The following is a 19161-nucleotide window of genomic DNA, read 5'->3' on the forward strand; positions in this document are numbered from 1 at the left end:
ACTAATGGCCAGCTGCAACGCTCGTGCAATCTTTACCTGCGCGCAAAACCTACCGCTTCGATAGGTGCAGTGGTCCTGCGTTTCGAAGTGCCTCACCCGAAACGGATGACAGCGCTTGGCAAGCAAAAAAGGGCGCCCCCTTCCGCGCATCTTATTAGGATACCGCGCAGGTCCCCGCCCTACAAATCACCCGCGCATGCGCACTCGCTGTTTATTAATAACTCACTGCGCCACGGTTGCTGGAAAGTCCTTCCCTGAGAAGAAGAGCTACCGGAATGCGTAGCTCCAAAGAGAAGATGGCTAGGTTATTATTGTATTCTCCTGAAGAAGCGAAGTCCGCGCTCTACTCTCTTCAACCTACCTATCTTTTGAAGACCATCCCGAGTCTTCGTGGCCGATATTTCCAGAAAGTTCCAGCCGCACCGCTCAAGAAGCGAACGAGACAACCGTGGCGCCTGCGCACTAGCCCTTGCCGTCTGTCTCCGCCCCCTAACCGCCTAAGGTCCCGTTATTCTTTTCCCCCCTTCCTTGACTACATCCGCATGCAAGGAAGAAACTGGTACTTTTAATTTGGCCTGCCGGGAGGTTCTGAAAAAAGGGAATTGTGACGTTGGCTCCAGCTCCTGTTCCTCCACCCCCCCCCCCCTTTAACGTTCACGACGGTAGCGCGTGCCTACCAGTTTCTTGGGCCCGTCTATGATCACGTGCTTCTCCAGCCAATCCGAATGGCTAGTTACAAACCGACATTCTGACGGTCTTGAAGGAGGGGGAAGCGAAGGGGAGCGACTGAGGGGAGGGGTGTCGCCAAAACCCGACTCTTGCTGTGGCTGTCGGAACGCCGCTGGCTTGTGAGGGGCGGCTAAGGAATTCGGCTCCGTTTCGCAAACGGTGAGTCCTGTGAGAAGCCGCTTCCCTTCTGCTAAAGGAAGGGAAAGAGAGGAAAGGAAACCATCGGAGTCGTCACCGGGGGGGAGGAGAGGAAAGAAGGAAGGAACCGCGGTAGAGAACGTGGATGACACCCTTGTTGGGTAAGGAGGAGAACGGGGAACACCCTCTCTAATGGTGTTATGTTGGTCTGCTAGTCTCATTTCCCCCCTGCTTGTGCCACGGACGCGTGTGTCAAATTCCCTCCTTTTTTTAATAGCCGTGATTCCTTTTTCCAACCTTTTCAGTTGTGGAGGTGAGCGTATATCCGCCCCTTTCGGTGCCTCCTGTCGGTGTACGTGCACGTCTGTGTGTGTGTGTATGTGTGTGGGCGCGCGCGTGTGTAAGTAAGCCCACCCTACTATTGTAACCCCCTACATCTCCCCCCTCCCGCGTGACTCCCTTCGGGAAGGGGGTCTGGGTTGTATATGACTGACGTGGACTCGTTTTACTCCTTGCTCTTTTCCCACCGTGGTGGGGGGGAGGGTGCGTGTGAGTGAGGAGAGAGAACACTCCCCCTTCCCTTCCCACCCCCTTTCTTGCGCTGCCTTTTCCTCGTAATGGAGATACTGCTGCAACCCCTTTAGCCTTCGTGGAACACGCAGTAGCGGCGGTCTCCGAGAGCTCCCGACACGCCTTCCCCCGGTGTCCCCCGAGGTTCTGGTGTTGTGTGCGGGGATCGTCAGTCGCAGAAAGGGGCTCTGTCTCGCTGTCCGCAGTCCCTGCTCTCTCGTTCCTAGCCTGTCACTGTTGTTGCCGGAGCCATGGCTGCCGCTGCTGTCACTACTTCTGCCTCCTTGTGGAGCTGTGTCTGGTAATAATGTTTTCTGCCGTGGTCTCCGCCCCTTGCTGAGGCTTATATTTCTGGGACTGCGGGCAGGAGGTTAATCGCGTCCAGTAATAATAATAATGCTGATAGCACCGAGTTCTTTGGTCTGCAGCATTGTCAGCCTTTTCTAAAAGGAAGAGGCAGCAGGGTGTGTGTGTGTTTGCGCGCGTCTGTACAGGCTGCTGGAGGGAGGGGACAGAGAGCGAGCACCAATGAATATGCAGTAAGTTTTCAACGGCGATTCTGGAGTATACGGAACTACTGCTAATTTTCCTATGACTCTCGTTAAACATTCACATAATGGGTTAGAAATCTAAAAATGGCTTACCTTAGGTTAGCCAAGACAATCATCCTGATCGGGTTCAACGCATGTGTAACTTGCTGGAGTTCTGTGGTTTGTAAACAGAATGTTTATATACAACTTAAACTGAGCTATGTTCACAACCAAATTGCTTTATTTACTTTCTAAACTTTTTTATGATCTGTCTTTCTCCCTGATAAGGACCAAAAGCACAGTGTTTTCTTACATACCATTTGATTGTAATGGTTCCTTTTCGAAGCCTAAAATTTCTGGGGGTTTTGGACTACTAAGCACCATACACCAGGTGTGTAGAACTCATTTGACACAAATGAGACCTTGCTAGGTGGGCCACGTGTGTCATAAAATGTACTGGAGATATATATTGGAGATATAAACTATAAAGGATGTAGACAACACAGTTAATATTTTTAAACTTAAAATAAAACCTGCTTAAAACATTAGCTCTCTTGCAATATTTTGTTTATTTAACTGATGATTCCTCTTGCTCTGAATTATTGCATCAGCATCTGGAGACAATGTCTGTACTGTAGCAATCTTTATGCTGTTCAGGTACGTATCTGAAAGTTGCAAGCCTACTTTTGTTTTATTGACATTATTTTCCTACTGAGAAAGACTAGATCATGAGGGCATGAATACAGTGAAGAGGAGGAGGGGAACCCAGTGCACCCAGGAGAGCCCTGGCATAATGAGCCAAACAACGCACACACACTCTTTCTCTCTGTAGCAAGTCAAAAAGCTTATACCTTGAATAAAACTTTGTTGGTCTTAAAGGTGCCTTCTATCTTTCCCATCCAATTGAGGGAACACCGCAAAGTAAGCTCTTGCGCTTTCCCTCCCCCTCTCTTCCTCCCTGGAGGGGGAGGAGGAGGAGGAGCCTCAGGTAATGTAGGGAAGAGTGGCTTTGCTCTGTAGCTCTGATGCAGTTGAGAGAGCCTGGCAAAGCAAGCTGTGATGCAGAAAGAACCCAGAAAGAGGGAGAAAAAAGCAGATGATAGCCAGTTGCTTGTGGACTGTATACAACTCTGTGGGGGCCAGATCCATCCCATGGGCCACATGTTTGACACCCCTCCCATAGCCATTAGAAGCCTAATAAAGCTTTTAAACTTTCACAAAAACCAGACAGAATCACTTTTAGGCTGAAAATCAGCATATTGAAAGCCTAGGGCTCACTTTTGTTAAACTTTGATCTGGATGTTGCAGTTTAATTCTGTGGCCTTAGACCCCTGAATTGGAAACAGTGACTTGTCTGTAAAATCAGGTATTAGTGGGTTGTTAGAAAACAGAGGTTGTGGGTTACTTCTGCAAGTAAAAGTGCTATAATATATTAGCTTGGTATATGTCCAGCAAAATATAATATATGAATAGTCTAATATTGTCTATACTGATACTTTACATAGTTAGTGGGATTCAAATTCTACTGAACCTTTAATAGAATATAGGCCTGTATGGCTAACATGAGAGGAATATAGAAATCATCTGATTTAATCTTCCAATATTTATTTGCTGCTAGACATCAGAGATAATTATTGGGTTCTGCGTGCCTCGTGGTTTGCAGTGCCAGGGAAAACCTTTTAATGAAACAATGCATAGAGCTTAAGCAAGTGGAACCTGGCCAGATGCTACAAGGGGAACTCTCTCCATAGCCTCCTAAGACTGTTAGCATACATGAACTGAGAATATATTTTAAAATTCTAAATATTCCTGAGGATTAAGTCAAGCCCAGTATCATCAGTTAAAGCAGGGTGTTGAACTGATTTGTTATGAGGGCCAGATCTGATATAAATGAGACTTTGTCAGGCTGGGCCACATGTGTCACAAAATGTAATGCTGGGTAGTGGAGATATAAACTTTATAAAGGACACAGACAAATACAATTAAAGATTTTTTAAAAACTTAAAATAAAACATGGTTAAAATATTAGCACTCTTGCAATATTCTGTTTATTTAACAATCTCCGATAACTGACACCTCTTACTCTGAATTATTGCATCAAAATCTGGAGACAGCGTATGCACTGTAGCAATCTTGAGTATGCTGTTCAGGGGGTTGTCCAGGTGTGTATGTTTCCTCTAAGCTGCAGAGTCTTGTGAGCAAAAAATTCTGCTTTGTGAGCTACTGACATTAAAATTGTGAGCTACTGGCATTAAAGTTGTGAGCTATTGTGCTCTGGGGTCATCCTTCCTGAGCTAGGACAAAAATGGAGGTTAAAAATCTGTGAGCTAGCTCACACTAACTTAGAGGGGATACTGGTTGCAACCCTACTTTATTGACATTCATTACAGAAATTTCACGGTTATTGCTTTGAACCTAAGACCCAGAGGAAAACATTAAATGGCTGGGCATTGCCAGTTTTTGTACATAAGCTGCTTTGTGTGCTGTTCAGCCAATAGAGAAAATAGAGGCTTTGCTCTGTAGCTCCTGCGCAAGCCTAGCAGAGCAAGAAGGAAGCAAGAGAGGGAGAAGTAAGCAGATGACAGTGAGGTGCTTGCAGACCTGATAGCTCTTCAGGGATGTGTTCTGGCCCACGGGCCGCACGTTTGACACCCCTGAATTAAAGTAGTACCTGGTTTGTATAAAGGAGGCAAAACCTCCCAGACTGAATGTTGGAGAGGAATTTTTCCAGTCATAACACACGTAGCTGCAGTTTACCACATCTGACCATTGTCTGACAGTTCTCACAATGGAAAAAAATGAGTAGTGGGATCCCACAAGGATAGGTATTGAGACCAGTGCATTTTAATTTGTTCATAAGTGATCTGGAAATAGGGGTGATTATCCGAGGCAAATATATGTATGCTATTTGTAACCAAAATCTCCTGATGGTCCCTGACCCCAGAGACTTCCAACTTGCCTTGACTAGGACCAAGGCCTTTTCAGCCCCGGCCCATGCCAAAGTGAAATGAGCTCACTTTGGAGATCCAGGCCCTGCAGAATCTGCTTCAGTTCCACAAGGCCTGCAAAACAGATCTTTTGCCAGACCTTCAGTTGAGGCAGTGGACGTCACCTTCTGTTAGGCCTCCCACCCTTCATTTCAGTGATTTGGAATCTGACTACTCTTGAGTAAGAGTTCTTACATTCAGTTATTTGAATCTAATTTTTTAAGGTTTTGTCTGTATTTTTAGCTGTATATACTGTAATTTAATGTGTTTTTAACTGTTTGACTTGTTGACCCCCGACTATCCTTTCTGGGGAGGGTGTGGTATAAATTGAATAAATGAAATTAAAGGTTGCAGGTGGTAATTTTCTTCATCCTGGGTTGCAAAGAGCTGCAAGATAATTTCTCCAAACTGGGTGACTGGGAAATTGTGGCAAATTAAGTGCACACTGCATCTTTTTTAGTAGGAAGTGCTGGGAATGAACTGTCTTCATTCAAAGCAGTTGCTCTAGCACTGAGCCATGACCCTTCCCCCAGTATTTATTGGGTCACAAGATTATTTAAGTTGGTTATTAATTTCTGATCACCATTCTGAATTTATTTCTGATCTATGACTTGAATCCTGCCTAGATTTCAGTGGGAAGATGGTGGGTTGGGTGACTATTGTTAATCTCATTCTGTATGAGGCATTTGATTCTTCTCTAAACTATTCCTGGGGTTCCTTGTTGCCAAGGAGGTGTTTGGGCTACCATATCAGGGAGGTGTTGGTGGAAATCCTCTCATAGCCAGTAGAAATCTTAGTGGGATCTAAACCAATAGTTATCATTGACCTAAATTTTTCCTCATATTTTGTTAACCCTTCTGAATGTACTTGGTGGGATGGATGTGGCAATATTGTGGCAACTGTATGTATGCTATTAGTAAGCAACTAGACAACTGATAAAACTTCCTAATTATATGCAGTATTATATGCAGTATTGGGACACTAAATATTCCAGTTTGGATATAACTCTTGTTTAGATGCAGCATATTGGCAAAATATTGGATGGAGATGAAAATTCTTTTGCACTCCTTTTACCAGTTTATCTTTATGATGCGTAAGGATTAACAGGTAGTGGTAATAAAACTTGACCATTCAAAAAGTTCAACTTGTCTTTGAGATGAATGTTCTTATCTAGATAAAACAATTCCATTAGTAAACTGTCATTTCCACTATGAGAACTTGATGTGTTTCTGTTGGGGTGGATAGATTTTAGAGGGCTGCATTTTAAAATTCCATTTAAAAGTAGCTGTGGTCACTTTTCCTGGTTTTCCTTGCTTGTGCTCACAAACATTTTGAAAATTTCCCCAGTATGCCTTTCCTTGTCTAAGGAAGACTTTGAAACACTTCCCTGTATTGCTAATAGGTTTAAGTCACACATGAGAAGTATCTTAGTTTGGATAAGGGTACAGTGCAGGGGGCTCTGGCAAGTGCTATAGTGACATTGTGCTAGCCCACCAGAAACACTGCCAACACTACAGAATTATGTGATCAAGTCACACAACATTGGCAGTGTTATTCTGGCCAAAGAAAAGGGGGCTACTACTTCTAGTGTAATGTTGCCAGCTTTAATCAGAAAAGAACTTTCATGATGCATGGCATCACTGTTAAAGTGCTATAGGTTAACCTACAGCTGAGCGGCATTGTTGTCTTTAGCTCTGGCTCTTGTCCAAAGGCTCTGGATCATAATTCCTAGATGTGTGTATGTGGGAAAAGGAAAGGTCTCCTGTGCAAGGACCAGTCATTTCTGACTCTGGGGTGACGTTGCTCTCAAAATGTTTTCACAGCAGACTTTTTAACCTGAGTTCGATCCCAGCGAAAGCTGGTTCAGGTAGCCGGCTCCAGGGTGACACAGTCTTCCATCCTTCCAAGGTCGGTAAAAGGAGTACCCAGCTTGCTGGGGGGAAAGTGTAGATGACTGGGGAAGGCAATGGCAAACCACCCTATAAAAAGTCTGCCGTGAAAACGTTGTGAAAGCAACGTCACCCCAGAGTCGAAAACGACTGGTGCTTGCACAGCCTACCTTTACCTTTTTTTTGTCATTGCCTTCCCCAGTCATCTACACTTCCTCCACCACCCCCCCACAAGCTGGGTACTCATTTTACTGACCTCGGAAGGATGGAAGGCTGAGTCAACCTCAAGCCAGCTACCTGAAAACCCAGCTTCTGCCAGGGCTCAAACTCAGGTTGTGAGCAGAGTTTAGGACTGCAATACTGCATCTTTAACACTCTGCGCCACGGGACTTATGTGTGTATGTGAGAGAGAGAGTAACTGATACTCTCTCAATGTGTTTTCGCCAATTTTCCAAGTGTCGGAAAAGTCTCTGGATTTACAGCACTTTATAAACAGTAAAGGAATCTTTATCATTTAATGTTTTATTCAATTATCCAAAAGCCTTTATTGGCATATATCAGATTATAAACAAATAAACAGTTACAGAAATAATAACACAGTCATATGCAGCTATACATTGGACAATTGATCCTTGATTACCAGACTCAAGATTAAAGCAACCCTTTCAGTTATTTCAGATGACAAATCATTCAGAAGACGGCAAACCTTTACAACAACTGAGCAGCCTATAATATTGAACAGAATTGGATCTAGAAACCTAAGGCATATAGTATCATATAGGGGACAATAAAGAAGAATATGGGACAATGAGTCAACTTGTTTTAAATTACATATACATAGTCATAATGAAAGTGGGATTTTTTAGTATCTAGCATAGGTAACTGCTGATGGGATTGTATTGCATCTAGCAAGGGTAAATGCAATTTTGGAACATGAAGAGTTGATAAATAAGAAGGCAGATGACCAGTAGTTGATCAGTTCCGCAGGGCCTGCAAGACCACCCTCTTCAAGTTAGCATATACTGAGTGCTGAATACGGTTGTTAATAAAAGGATCCGCCAGTACGGTCCTGTCTAAGGACCTGTGTCATTATGTAAATTATGTAAACTGACAGAAACTAGCGTCGAAAATGCCATCGTCACTGTCAGATTAAGTTATAAATTTTAATTACATTGACTGGTTTTTAGATAATGTTAATTTTAAAGTTATATTCATTATATTGTATGTTTATGAAATGTTGTTAGCCGCCCTGAGCCTGCCTAGGTGGGGAGGGCGGGATATAAATAAAATTTTATTATTATTATTATTATTATTATTATTATAGTTGGGAAAATTCCAAAATTCAGAGGGGAGCAAGATTTGTTCGCAGCACTCATTGGTTTTTGTAATTTATTATCTAATACATAGTATGCATTTGTAAGAGGAAGCATGTAAAGAGAATCCATAAACAAACCTAAGATGATTATTTTCCTCTCTATGCAGGAAATCCATTTGGATGAGGAGGATTCAGACAGCATTTGATATAAATAACTTCCACAGTTGGCAGAATAGTGCACACATAGCCAATATTTGATTGATATAAGCCATACTCTAGTTTCTAACATATTGAGGCCTATTTCTAGACAGAGTGGCATATGAGACACAGCATGGTAGGCCCATAATTTTCCTAGCAAATTTGGACTGAATTCTTTTGATATCAGACCCAAAGGCACTAATCCAAGTTGGAATACCATACAATAACTGCGGGATTACTTTGGCCTTATAGATTTTTAAAGCCACTGGAACAAACTGGTTGCCTCTATTAAAGAAAAACCAGGAAATGGCTGATGCAGTAATGACTGCTGAGTTAACTGCAGATTTACAGTGACATGACCAGGACATATTGTAACTAAAATGGAGACCTAGGTATTTAAAATTCCTGACCTGTTCTATTACTTTCCCATCGAATAGCCATTTGTGGATTTTGCAAGACTTAGCAAAAACCAGAATCTTAGATTTTTCATAATTCAGATGCAGTTTGTTTTCTTGAGACATATATTCAACAGTCATCTAAGCCCAACCCTCTTACGAGAAAGGAGTACTGTGTCATCCGCGTATAGCAAGATGGGTACACGCGTAGAGCCCAATTTTAGGGGGTGGTAGTCTACTTCTGTTAGTACAGGAGCCAAATCATTGAGAAATAGATTGAATAAAAAAGGAGCAAGTATGCATCCTTGTTTAACTCCTTTATTGAAGGGAATTTTAGGTGTCAGTTCCCCAGTAGTTGAAGTTTTGATTTGGCAAGTGGTGGAGGAATGTAGAGTTATGATTAGTTTGAGAAGTCTCTTATCAGTGCCCAGTTGATGGAGTTTAATCCATAGTTGCTCTCTTATCTACAGAGTCGAATGCCCCTTTAAGGTCCAAAAAAGCTGCATAAAGTTTGGAATTCCTAGGGGTAGTATATTTGTCAGTCAGATGTGCTAGACCCAATTTGTTCAGGGCCTAAGAAGTTAATTTAGTTAATAGATGCTTGGCGTATAGTTTGTCTATAATGGAAAGAAGATTAATTGGCCTGTAATTAGAAGGAATTGTACAGTCACCTTTCTTGTAGATTGGGACTACAGTTGCATTTTGCCAAGCATCAGGAATAAGGCCCGTTTGATTAATCATGGTAAAAAGGGAAGCAAGAGGGACAGACTACCATTCTGGATCTAACTTTAAGAGCTCTGGGGGAATCAAACCAGGGCTGGGAGCTTTCCCAATTTTCAGTTGGTTGATTAATTCTGTTACTTCATCTGGTGTCACAGGTGGCCAAGCTGGTAAGTCCTTATCTTAAAAATCACATGGCTTAATCTTGGTTTTGCTGAAACAAGTCAGAGAAATATTGAAACCATGCACATGATGGAATCACAGACATGGGGAGAAGCCCCACACATTCAGACCCTGAGGTTATAGCCCAGAACTTCTTAGAATTGTTTAGAATAGTGGCTTGGTATAGTTGATCCTACTGATGGTGCAAATACTCTAATTTTTTCCTTGTCATGCTCTCCCTTAGCTGTTTTTTTACCTGGAAGTACTCTAAAAGAAAAGAGGGGTTGTTAGAGATTCGGAATTGGCTATAAATATTACATAATTGAGTTTTTAATACTCTGCAGTCTTCAGTGAACCAAGAGCTGATGCCCCTCTTGCTCTTCTTTGTGGAATGATTAAGTTTTATACTGAGTGACTGAGAAAAATGGGAAATCAGAGTATTGTAAGCTGAGATCTTTGGTGTGGGATCCATGCTATCAATAATAGAGACTCTAAGACCAGAAAAAGATCTGAGTTGAAGTAGTTGAGATGCCACCTGCATAGAATGATCATTCCATACAATTTTAGGTAAGATTTCTGGTTCAGAGGTCAGAGAAACTGGTGGATGGAAAAGGGCAGCAAAAAGGATGGTTCTGAGTGTTAGGATCAGAGGCAATGGTCACTAATAACAAAATCCCCAATCTCAAAGTTCAAAATGCAAGATTCCAAAAGAGGAGACACTAGAAAGTAATCAATTACACTACATCATATTATAGAAACAAAAGTGAATTTGCTGGCTTTAGGGAAACAGGTAAGTCCATTTAGCCATACTCTATTGAACTGAAGGCAAAATTTAGTGAGATGTAGGCCAGCCAAATTTTTGTAGCAGTCTTTAGATAATCTCTCTGAGGAAAAAAGAGGGGGAAGGGTGTCATTCTGGTTGACTTCCAGAGCTCTGAAAAATATCAGGTGGTCCCTGCCTACTCTTGCATTAAAATCCCCAGCCAGAATAATTTCAGCAGAGGGAAATTTCCGTTCTAATGTTCCCACAAAAATAGACAAATGTTCCCAATGTTGTGAAAGAGCATAGCTATCTAGGGCAGGGGACACATATAGATTAACAATAATCAAAATGGAGCTTTCAAAATCAAGTTTGACAGCTTGTTTTGAATAAGTATCTGATGGTAACATAGTAGCTCTAATGATAAGGAAATGAAAACAGACAACCCAACTTGAAAAACTTTAGGTTTGACTCTATAGGTTGGGAGACAGAAGGGATTGAATCCTTCTAATTGGACCACATTGTGAGACCATGTTTCCTAGAAAAGTATGACATCAAAACTTTTTAAATAGCTAAGAAAATCCGCGTCATTAACCTTACTCCTCCATCATGCAGTGTTCCAGGAAATTATTTTTAATGTAGTTGGAGGAGTAATTGAAAGTCAGTTTGCTGCAGAAAGTTGGTCAAGAGAGTTGTTCATATCATGGAATACGCAGCCATTGGTTGAACCACTTTGAAGGTTGGAGATTGTGTCTTGCAGGTTTTGCTGAGTTACTTTAAACCCCTCGCTGGGGGAGAATTATCGGTCCCCAAGATAGTAGTATGCATCTCAGCTTGAGTTGAAAGATGAATGATCCTCTCTGGTTTGTTGGGGGCCCTTAGCGGCGTCTGCTGGAAATGATGATGTAACGTGAGAGTGGCTTATAACATCCGAAATGTTCCTTCGCAGGCCATCTGCCATTGTTTCCAGTCTATCAACTACCGCTGCCTTTTCAGATATAGAGAGCCCACTAAAGAGGTTCTGGACCTCTTGATCAACAGCTTCTTGATCCGAAGGATCGATATCCATGAGTTGGGTCTCAGGAAACAGCGGCAACTTCTTATGTACGACATTAGGACTAGCTGGAAAATTCCCAGTTGTACCCACAGGAATGAATGGCACAATATTTGCATTGCAAAAGACCCATGTAGGAAAAATCCCTTTTGACTTTAGGTAAGCTTTTTCCTTAAAAATTAAGTTAGGTAAGGTTGAACTGTTAAATGATAAAAGGACCCTTTGAGTTGGAAATAGGCTATGTAGCAATTCTACCAACCTTAAGTCCACAATTCCAGTTTGGGAGCTAAATAAGTGTCTCCTGGGTCTTCCATGACAGGAGCGCTCCTCTGAATTTACAGTCAAGCAAACTGAATAAGGTTGCCGAGTCAGCTGCCATTTGTCTTGGGTTGTTTGCTTGGGTTGTTGATGATAAAAACTAAATGACCTCAAATCTGCAGTAGCTTGGCTATCAAGGTCATGTTTAAGATGATTCAAACTCGATGTCTGTGGAGGTGAGGGCTTATCAGTTAAATTGTTTTTACTTCCGGCATCCTTTTCTCTGACTAAACCTGATAGTGACTCAGCAACATTCTCAAGTTTTGAATGTAGGGAATTTAGTCTTCAGCAGATAAAGTCCATTGATTTAGCCACCAAGCGGAGCAAGTCTGCAGGGGTTTTGTTGACCAGAGAAGCTGCCTTGGGGTGGATGACAGAGGAGTCAGGAGCTTCATTATCACTGTTAATTAATCCACTGCTGGGTGTTACAAGTGGTAAATCAAAGTATATACTCTCAGAAAGGTCAATGATGTCCTCTCCTAGCAAGGAAAAGTGGTTGGAAAGAGGTATTTGAAAAAGGCATCTGCTGATTCTAGGGTAGCTGTGGGGAAAAAAGTTCTCAATCTTAGCTTGTTTAGAATCAGGAAGTACAGATTCATCACCCTCCCTCCTCTGTTTGTGGGGCTGCATTTTATCTATTTCTTCACTTAATTTCAACCTTCAGTTAGCTTCACAGTTCGAATTAAGAGAGACTAAAAAAACCCCTGTCTTTGAGGGACAACGCAAGACTTTGTAAAACTTTATAAAACATCAGCTGTAGTTCGTTAGCTGCAGCAGCTTCTGAGTCAGAAAGTGAAAGCAGAAGCTTATTAACTGATTAAACAGCCAGAGCTTGAGAAAGACCAAACAGCTGCACCAAAAATTAAAAGTGAGGTGATAAGACTATTTAAAAACAATTCCTTCTTATCAAGGCAAGATAAAAGTTAGAAGATTGAAAACAACTTAGCGTTTTTAGGAGCGAAGAAACAAGCGTCTCCCTTCCTCCGAGTCTGCACAGTTCCCCCCCTAATGTTTTATTCTGTAAGCCTTCTTGGGCAGTTTCTCTTAAAGAGACAGCATAAAAATATTCTAAACTAATTACGTAGTGTTTTACACGCTTAACTTACAGAAAAATGGTGCAAGTTGTTCGGGAGGGGGGGGAGGAGAAACAATCTTTTCAATTAAATTAAAGATTAGAATTTTTAAAAATTTTTTGCCATCAAATCACAACTGACTTATGGCAACTCCATAGGGTTTTCGAGTCAAGAAATGTTAGAGCTTGTTTGTCATTGCCTGCCTCTACACAAATAGTAGACAGGCTGCCCTGCTAAGCTTGTAATATTTGACGAGATCAGACTAGCCTAGGCCATCCAGATGAGGGCAAACTTCCTATACTATACAGAAAACAAGACAAGAATAAATAATTTTTAAGAAGTATCTGTGAAGTCCTTGATAACTTTTTCCACAAGATGAATTCATTTCTGAACTTGGAAGAAAATCAGAAATTAAGCCTCCTATTGCAGGGGTGTCAAACTAATTTATTATGAGGGCCAGATCTGACGTAAACGAGGCCTTGTTGGGCTGGGCCATATCAGGTTGGGTTGGGCCATGTTGGGCCAGGCAATGTGTGGACCTATTTAAAATTAGGTAGCAGAGATATAAACTTTATAAAGGATGCAAACACAATTAAATGTTTTTTTAAAAAACTTAAAACATGCTTAAAACATTAACACTCATTGGTCTTAAAAGTGCTTTCTTTGTTTTTCTTCCATGGGATCCAGGGAACTGGGCAAAGAAAGCTCTGGCTCTTTCCTTCCTTCTCCAGGGGACTGGTGGGGGAGGAGCCTCAGCCAATAGAAGGAAGAGAGGCTTGGCTCAGTAGCTCTGCTAAGCAATTGAGAAAGCCTGTAAAAACAAGCTCTGCCTTCCTCCCCAAGGAAGGAGCCTCAGCCAATGGAGAAAATAGAGTTTTTGCTCTGATGCACATGTACAGTTGAGCAATCCTTGCAAAGCAAGCTGTGATACAGAAGGAAGCAAGAGAAAGGGAGAAGGAAGCAGATGACAGCGAGTTGCTCGGGGGCCTAATTCAGCTCTCGGGCTGCGAGTTTAACACCCTTGCTCTATTGTAGATTTCAAGGCATGTTTCCAACAAAAATTTGATTAATAGATTTGAAGTGCAAAATTAACTAATGATAAAACTTTGAATTGTTTTCGTTGGACAAAGTTTCAAATGTTCTTGTTAGGAATTTTTGTTAGGAATGTTTGTTAGGAATTTTAAAGAACTGTAGAGCCAAGACTTTTTCCAGTGACAACAAAATTAGATCCTGGGGATCATGTTGGGTCTCTTTATACAAGGTCAGAATAAGATCATCTTTGGAACTCTGACAGATCTGATAATGTGCTCCAAAGGGTTTTATGCTCAGAAAACCAACACCTCCTGGTTTTCCCCAGCCCTATGGATGTACATTTAACCTCAATCAGGGCCTTTTCTGCCCTGGCTTCAGTCTGCTTGGAACATGCTCCCATCAGAGGTTAGGGCTTTGCCAGATTTTCTACCTTTTTGCAGGGTGTGCAAGACGGAGCTGTTCTGCCAGGCCTTTGGATGAGGCAGAGGGCATCCAAATTTAACCAAACTGGCCTCCCTTGCTGAAGCATTTTACTTTTGACAGCCCATCTGAAATATATTATATTTGATTATTGACCAGCTGGAAATTGAACTAAAATGATATACCTTTCCTGCAATACATTTGTTTTAATGTATTGATGTTATCAGTTTGAATGTTTTAAGTGTTTGACTATATTGTGATCCACCCTGAGTCCATTTGTAGAGTAGGGAGAAATATAAATTTACATACATACATACATATGTATGTAAATTTAAAAAACAGGCATGTAAACTGGATTGGTAGAGCTAGTAGAATGGTATGTTAATGTGCAGGGTTTTTTGGATTCTTGATCTCACTGGCTGTGTTTTAAGTGGAAGATCTCATTTCTAGGTTGTATATTACGTTGAATGTAAGATTTCCCACCCCACCCCATAAAAACTGGGAAAAATTGTAACAGAAGTAAAATCTATGAAAGAGTAGATGGCCTGCTTTCCACTTTTTTCCAGCTTTTAGGACATTTGTCTTTGGAGGAGGAGTCCTCTGGGTACAGGAAATCTTGGGTTCACCAGACAGACTGGTGGAATCATGTGGAGAAGTGCAAAGGAGACTTGTCTTTGTCATTTTTTCTGCCTTCTCCACCTATTATGAGTATTCATGGATATCTGCTGGGGGGGAGCTTATTTTGATATTAAATTGCTGACCTAGTAGATAACTGCATCAGCTTTGTGGGTTCTGCCCTGAGCAGGGTAGGTTGACTTTATACACTGTAGGACTTAAAAAAACAAATGTATCTTAAGAAGTGTGCTTGCACATGGAAGTTTGTACCTCAGATAAAACTTTATTGGTGTTAAGAGTGCTTTTGGACGCACACTTTATTCTGCTGCTTCAGACCAACATGGCTTTCTCACTGAATCTAAAAACAAATGCAATTCAGGACATACTGGTCAGATTTTGTTTTACATTTAATAATTATGTTTAGTCACTGCTAACAGTGATTAACAGTCACAGTAAGAGCAATAAAATAAGGACTAAAAAGCAGTGGGGGAACATACCTTCTATTAAAAGCTTTTAAAGGATAGATGTAAGTAGCAGGTAGGACAAAACAGAGATCTTCCTCGTGGTCTCTGCGCTTCACACTCATGGCATGAAGTGCTAGCGCTGATCCCCGATCAGTAATACAAAAGTCTGGGATTTTTCACCGCCCGGTCCCGGTGAGCATGCGCGACAGGCTCAGTGTGCATGCTCACCTGATGGGTGCAAACATCCCTCCAGTTCCTTCTTTACCACCGCATCGGATAGACACATTCGTCGTTTCTCCGGTCGGTAGTTATTTACCCTTTTTCTTCTCCGGGTTTCTCTTTGTTTTTTTCTCCACCGTTTTTTCTTGTTCCAAAAAAAAAAAAAAAAAGACTTAGCTTAGTTGTTTCCACCCTTCGGGATTCCCCACCCCCACCCCTCTCCCACCACTCCTTGTCTATGGACAGGCGTTGGGGGTTTTTTAAGCGGTGCCTTAAGTGCAGGAGCAAGAGTCTTCCTCCCGACGGACATTTTCTTTGTTTATTGTGCCTTGGAGAAAGCCACCGGGTAGATTCCTGCCATTACTTCTCGAAATTCTCCAAGCAGACGAGAAAAAACCGAGCTGCAAGACTTTTGGTGGCGCTGTTGAAATCGGCTCTCGCACTGTAGATGTCGACCAGCGCTTCGATGGCCACTCCGGCATCGACGTCGGTTCCGGCCTCTCTATCAAGCCAACCGACTCAACCACTCCAGGGAGCCGACCGCCCCCATAAACGTGTGGGCTTGGCATCCCAGTCAGAACCCTCGACTCCGGCCAAGAAGGCCACAGGTATCTGGGACTCTTGATCAGCTGAGTCCAGGAAACATAAGAAGGAGAAGAAGAGGCACCAAGATCGGTAGACCCCTTCTCTGCCACCAAAGGACCCGACGATTGTTTTGGGGGAGCCTCCGGAAAAAATCCTTGCTTCACCGATTCGACCGAAGAGCCCTTCGGGTCCGACAGATGCTCCATGCACCTCCCTTTCCAGCTCTGACCTGGAAGTTGACCCTATAGAAGGGTCGGCAGGTTCAAAGGAGGAAGGCGATCCTAGTTCGGCATCGGATGTGGAAGTTTCGCAGCTGAAGGACCGCTCGACACTGAAAATGCCGCCAATGCTTCAGCCTGATAGGTTTGGGAAGACTTCGGACCCTTTTCAGCGTCCACATCCTCTGCCCAGTTGGGATCCGTGACCGTGGGCTTATCCGTTTGGGAGCTATCCCTACCATTCACCATACCCGTGGTACCCTCCTCAGAATCCAGATTGGGGTCAGCATTCTGAGGCCTCACACCATTCCAGAGTCCCAGTGCATTTTCCACCAGGCAGACATGAGTCATCGGTGCCGACTTCGACCCCGGAATTGGTCAGGAAGCCGACACGTTTTAGTGTACCCGACATCAAGCAGACCTCCTCGTCTAGGCTTACTATAGACGTCCCAGGCTTGCCATCCGAGGAGAGGCTTGCCTCTCCATCGACCGACGACGATGAGAACGACAAGTCGGGTCATCAGCAAGAAGGGTCCTCACCGGAATCCAGGATAGCTGAAGATCTTCCTATCTCCCCTTCTGAGGACTTGAAATCCTACGGGGGGGTTGATTAAGAGAATGGCGAACTCCCTGTCTCTGCCAGTGGTCCAGCCTCAATCTGTCATCGACGACACAGTCTTTGACATCATGCAAAAGGACATCTTGATAGCTGTAACCCTGTCTATCACTAATGTGATCTTGCAAGCCATCAAAGACCCTTGGTCCAAGCCGGCCTCAACCCCAGTCTCCTCCAAGCGCATGGATCATATGTACAGGGTCCAGGAGCAGGGCGCAGAGTTTCTCTTTAACCATTTACACCCCAACTCTGTGGTGGTGTCATCCTCGTCTAAAGCTAAGGAGACCCCTCCTCTCCTCCGGATAAAGAGGGGAAGAGGATTGATACCTTTGGCAGACATTTTTATTCTGCAGGGGCGCTTGGCATATAGATCTCTAACTATTCCGCCTGCATGGTGAGATACCAGTACTCCCTTTGGGAGCAACTTTGGGAGAGCCAGTTTGGTGTAGTGGTTAAGTGTGTGGACTCTTATCTGGGAGAACCAGGTTTGATTCCCCACTCCTCCACTTGCACCTGCTAGCATGGCCTTGGGTCAGCCATAGCTCTGGCAGAGGTTGTCCTTGAAAGGGCAGCTGCTGTGAGAGTCCTCTCAGCCCCACCCACCTCACAGGGTGTCTGTTGTGGGGGAGGGAGATAAAGGAGATTGTGAGCTGCTCTGAGACTCTTGAGTGGAGGGCGGAATATAAATCCAATGTCATCTTTCACCTTTGTTAGCCGCTTTGCCTGAGGACAAACGTAACCTGGCCAAAAAGGCCCAGAGGGAGGGAATGCTCCTAGCAAAACAACAGCTGCAGGCCTCTAAACATATGGTGGATACTGCAGCTAAGACACTCACCTCGGCTATCACGTTGCGTCGTCACTCCTGGCTTCGTGCCACTTCCCTCAAGTTTGACACCAGATCCTGGGTTGAGGATCTCCCCTTTGAAGGGGAGGGTCTTTTTAGCTCCACTACGGATGCAATCCTACAAGAACTGGACAAGAGCATTAAGATGTCACATAACCTGGGAGTACCTGCATCTTCCTCTCGCACTGGCAGGCCTCGTCCATGGTCCAAGCAATGGCCTAAGAAGCCCTACCAGACCAAATCCCCTGAGAGTGCGTGGAAGCCGCATGCTGGACAGCATGCGGCCAAGAGTTCCTTCCCTCCAAGTGCAAAGGCAAAGTTTTCTTCCTTCTCCTCCCACACGGGAAAGTCCAAGACTAACAGGAACCTTAAGCAGGGACTTTGACTTTGGCACCCTCCCTTCCCCCACTCTCCTCTGGGTCCAACCGCCTCCACAAATTTCTGCAAGCATGGCAGCGGATTACCACCGACAAGTGGGTCTTATCCATCATACAGGAGGGTTATGCGCTAGAATTTTTTCAGCCCCCTTCTCATCCCAGATTGGTGATTACACACCCCACAGCTGTTCTACTGGAGGAAGTTCAAAATCTTCTCAGCAAGCAAGCTATAGAACCTGTTCCCAACCATCTCAGGGGCCAGGGATTTTACTCCAGATACTTAATGGTTCCCAAGCGGGACGGCGGTCTTCGTCCGATTATGGATCTGAGGGGTCTGAACGAATTCATCGCTTTTCAGAAGCTCAGAATGCTGACTCTACAGAGCATCCTTCCACTCATCAGCAAGGGGGATTGGATGGCCACCCTGAACTTGAAGGATGCCTATTTTCACATCAGCATCCTCCCCAGTCACAGGAGGTTTCTTCGGTTTGCCATTGGCACAAACCATTTCCAGTACCAGGTGCTCCTTTTTGGGCTCTCCACAGCCCCCAGGGTCTTCACAAAGACGATGGTTGTTGTGGTGGCGTACCTTCATCTCCAGGATATCATCTTCTTCCTTTATATAGACGATTGGTTGGTGGTTGCTGTGTCCAAGACTTCTCTAAGAGCTCATCTACGAGTGATTCTCAACCTCTTGAGTGCATTAGAGCTTCTGGTGAACGAAAAGAAGTCTTACTTGGATCTAGTGCAGAGTTCAGTTTATAGGAGCGATTCTGGACACTACCCAACACCTAGCATTTCTTCCAGAGTCCTGAGCGCGGGATATCATCTCCCTGGTTCAACTCCTTCAAATGGTGACATGCGCTTCTGTTCTGCAGATCCAACATCTCGGATCTCATGGCGGCTACTACCAACGTCCTGAGGTTCGCGAGA

At 43.6% G+C, this 19161-nt stretch overlaps 1 protein-coding gene across 4 annotated transcripts in view; it reads left to right on the plus strand.

Moving 5' to 3' along the window:
- The first annotated feature begins 206 nt into the window (after nt 1-206).
- Nucleotides 207-19161, plus strand: part of ANKRD12 (ankyrin repeat domain 12) — a 104372-nt gene continuing 85417 nt past the window's right edge. For 2 of the 4 annotated variants that reach the window (XM_060244005.1, XM_060244006.1), the window contains exon 1: nt 513-888. The gene's annotated coding sequence lies outside the window, so the exon portion shown is untranslated. Of the gene's footprint in view, nt 1029-19161 lie in introns of all 4 variants that reach the window. The other 2 variants (XM_060244004.1, XM_060244003.1) reach the window with 2 other exon arrangements.

This window comes from Heteronotia binoei, chromosome 7 (assembly GCF_032191835.1).
Source record: "Heteronotia binoei isolate CCM8104 ecotype False Entrance Well chromosome 7, APGP_CSIRO_Hbin_v1, whole genome shotgun sequence".
NCBI classification, from domain to species: Eukaryota; Metazoa; Chordata; class Lepidosauria; order Squamata; family Gekkonidae; genus Heteronotia; species Heteronotia binoei.